Source organism: Nannospalax galili, unplaced genomic scaffold, assembly GCF_000622305.1.
Source record: "Nannospalax galili isolate Female #2095 unplaced genomic scaffold, S.galili_v1.0 scaffold188, whole genome shotgun sequence".
Classification (NCBI taxonomy): domain Eukaryota; kingdom Metazoa; phylum Chordata; class Mammalia; order Rodentia; family Spalacidae; genus Nannospalax; species Nannospalax galili.
In genome coordinates, this window is record NW_008360325.1 from 123,123 (window position 1) to 127,319 (window position 4,197).

Here is a 4,197-nt window from a genome sequence, read left to right on the forward strand (position 1 = left end):
CAGCTACCTTTAACAGTCATTGTCCCCATCATGATGTGGCCATTAGCATCTATCTTCTTGCATTGCTTCCGTACAGATGTGGAGCAGGGCTGGCAGGGTGTGTCTACCTTGGCTGCCCCTAAAGATAAGCCCCTGCACACCAGGTGCCAACGAACCTGTTCAGGGGACAGAGCCAACTGGGAGCCCTAGTACTATACTAGCCTGTGGGTCCCCAGGGGCACTACACACATCGCCACAAATGCTCCCAGACAGGCAGCGGCTGGAAGCCAATCAAACACCATAAATACTGCCCGTCCAAGGCCACAACTACATTATGGGCTGTAAGTAAATAACAGGCCTGGCTAGAAACACCCTCAGACAACCTCCAGCAGAGTAATTTACACTCCCTGCCCCCTAGGAAGCTTGATTAGACCTGGTGGCTAAGCAACTGCCATTTTCCAGCAGGTGCTTCAGAGAGAGGGTGAGCAAGCAGGCAGGCAGGAGGTGCGGGCGTGCCTGGCCGTCCCCTGAGATGACACAAGATGACAGATGACTGGGGGGGGGGGTTGTCCCTGCACTAACAGGCAGAGGGACAGACCCTTCCTTTCTGTTCCACCCCAGCCTAGTTGACAATGGACCAGTCTCACTGACACTCTCATTGTTTTTGAGGGACCCTCAGAGGTGAAGAAGGGCCAGCCTCTGCTAAATGGGGATGCTGGCCCAGCCATACTCAATGAGGAGCCACCCTCCAAGGCACAGTTCATGGCCCAGGATTAGAATAACAGTGGCCAGGCCATTATGGGGTCATCACCTGCCACAGACCACCCTGTCCCATGACAGACCTGCCCAGAGTGGCAGGAGGGCTGGCCACAATCTGGCCGAAGGATAAGCACTGGCAATTCCTGCAGGAGGGAGCCGCACGTCTGTCTCACACCTGCCAGGCACTGGGGCCCCCTCACCAACACCCCACCTCTGACTGTAACCCCCAGGGAGGGTCACCGTAGTGCATGCCCTCAGTGCCTGCTGCCTCCATCCCACTGTGGCTGGTACCTTATGGAGGGTGCTCTTGTGGCCATCTCACTGTGGTCACTGCTGCCTGTCTTCTTAGGGTACCTCATCGTGTGCCTGGCTTCTCTCCTCAGGAATTCAGGGCCCCTGGTGGGCAGATGCAGAGGTCAATCAACAGAGCACAATCCTGCCTGTGGGAGTAAGGTGCCTTGAGCTAGTAACTGCACCCACCTGGCCTCAGCCCTCTTATAAAGAGGGCTCCACAGCAACTCCCTGGAGGGTGTGAGTCCAAGTACCTGACCCAGGATTGCACACTATAGGTGCAATGTGAGCCGATGCGGGTCCATTGGTAGGTGCACATCCCCATGCACCTGCCACCACAGGGCCATGAGACCTCTAAAACTCCATGTTGCTTCTTCATTGGAGTCTGAGGTCCTTGGGTGCCTCACCTGGCTCGTCCCATTCTCTCCAAACTCCCCATCACTGTGACGTGTGTGCACTAAGCTTGAACAATTTATCCTTTCCAGCTACTCCGTACCTCCATACCTCTCCCCACAGTTACCTCATTCACAAACTCTGACTTCTGAACTATTGATACGGCAGGAAGCCTAAATGCTTCTCCCTCATGAAACTCGATTGTTTTCCAAGGGAGGGGACAGCCACACCTTCCTCTGTAAAAGTTTCTGCCACCCAGGAGATAGAGTCACCTGCCCAGACTGACAGCCCTGGGAGAGCCCTCTCAGCCCCTAAGAGCAGTATACGTAGGCCCCTTGTTTGCACAGGCTCCATTTAAAAATTTCTTCCTTAAGGAAGCCTCAACCGCTAAGTCTCACCAACTTCAGTGGCTACTATAGCCCCATGCCCCAGGTGGGCTCATCTACCTACACAGGAAACACACGGAAAGTGGGGTCACATAGACCCAACTTCACACCAGATGAAAGCCTCCTGGGCTGGCCCCAGAGCCAGGCCCTGAGCCTCTCTTTCCTCATCTGCCCACAAGGCTGTCCACACCTGTTGCCAGGTGGCCTTCCCAAGGTAGGCCTTACCATCGGCTAAGCCATCTTCTGAGAGCCCTGTCCCTTGCCTAAAACAGGCCAAAGCCCTGTGGGCAGGGCCACAACGCTGGCCAAGAGGATCAGCTGAGGTCACCCACACTGGATGAGCGACCATGTCCCTACACTGGTGACAAGGACGGCCGGTGACACCCAGCATGGAGGTCCGTACTTCTTCCTAGTCACCTCTAAGGTGTGAATCACATGTTCCTGCTCCAATGACCATCTCAGACCACATGTCCCAGGTCTGGCGCCTCCCACCCACGTCTGCCACACACTCCTGCTCAAACCTGGCCTTGGGCCTGTTTCTGCTGGCCCACCGCCCCTCGAGCTTCCTGTGGAGCAGAGGATGCTCCATGAACCTCTTTGGAGCTGTTCCCCAGATGGCAGACACCACAGCCTTGTTACTAAGAGGAACTCTGGTAAAGGAAACAGGAAATAGTGTCCACAGAGCAGGTCTAAAAATGCAGACAGCCAAAGGGAGACTGATTAGTAAGACAATAATTACACCGCAAAGGCCTTCATGGTGGGGTGGAGAGGCTGGGCCTGCTGGGTCAGGGGCCCATTGCTGCCTGAAGGCCCTGACCAGTAACACAATAATGAAAATTCACATTAGCCTCAGCTCCACCTGATTTCCTGTCTGTGCCCAGGAGATCTGATGATAGAGGAGACTCTTCTTGAGGGGGAAGGACCCCCCCCCCAGGCTTGTACCTCCCCTACTGTGTTTCTCCACAGATGCCCTGCCCACCCATTTAACGGACACATTAGCCTCAGCTCCACCTGATTTCCTGTCTGTGCCCAGGAGATCTGACGATAGAGGAGACTCTTCTTGAGGGGGAAGGACCCCGCCCCCAGGCTTGTACCTCCCCTACTGTGTTTCTCCACAGATGCCCTGCCCACACAGCTGAGTAGCTGCTTCTGGCAAGTTTAACATGACAGACAGACAAGGGTACAGGAGGGAAGCCCCTGTGCACCCCAGAAGTCAGGCTGAACATCTCCCCACCTCAGGGGTCTGCATGGTCAAGCTAGGTGGCTGGGCTGCTCTATCCTCCTCAAAACCACCAAGTCTCCAGGACTACAATCCCAGGATGCCTGGCCATGGGTAGAGGAGGAAGAAGGCAGTTTAAGAGTGCAGGTGTAGGTCAGGGGTCTGGGTGTGGATGGTACCCTCTTCCCCAGCTCCCCTCAGCTGGTGAGCAGTGTGACCCAGAGCAGGAACTCAGCCCATCATGAAGAGCTAAGAGTATGGGCAGATAGCAGCCCAACAGACTGCACCCGACTCACTGCCAGGGACACAGGCCACCACCAGGCCAGAGGAGGCTTTGGCTAGAAAACTCTGGAGCCAGCCAGACTGGGGGTGGTGGGGGTGGGGGAGGCTTTGTGTCCAAATGACAGGGCCAGATCTGAGAGGATCAAGAGAAGTGTGTGTTTCCTGAAAGACCCCAGCTTGGGCCTTCCAGCTCCTCTGCATCAGGCCCTTCAGGGCAGTGCAGTGTCGTAACCCACGCCGGCCCCACCCACAAGGACTGTACCCCAAGAACAGCACTGCAGGAAGCAAAAGAGCAGAGAGGGTGGACGAGGCAAAGGGTGGGACCGCACATCCGCCTCGTGGGCTGCAGACTGCCGTCCCCTGGCCTGCACTTGTCTGAGGAACTCAACATAAGGCCCAAGGGGAGGGCTGGCCACACACTCCTTGTCCTCAAATGCCCTGAGTGAGTGGCCATGCTTGGCATTGCCTGCCATCTCCAGAGGAACAGAAGGAGCAGGCGTGGGCCATGTCCTGCTGTGTGGAGACCAATTTGGACATTTCCCTTTGGTGGCATTCCACAGTCAGCTGTCATGTCCACCCCTACTCAGCCTTCTGAGGTCCAGGCACCCCCAGAGCAGATGCTGAACACCCAGGACACTAGGAGAACTCACTGGGTGGTAGTACCAGCACCTCAGAGACTGGCCCAAGCTACAGTTGGATGGTACCATTTGGAATTTTGAGAGATGGCTACCCAGCGTGCACTGATCAGCGTGGAGCATGGGCATTTGTCACCAACCTCCACACAGAGCTCCTGTGGGTCCCCAGCTGCCTCTTCTCAACTCATTTCATCAAATGTTTCTTGAAGCTTCCTGCATACCAGACCCAGAGCCCAGAGATCAGGACTGGGGA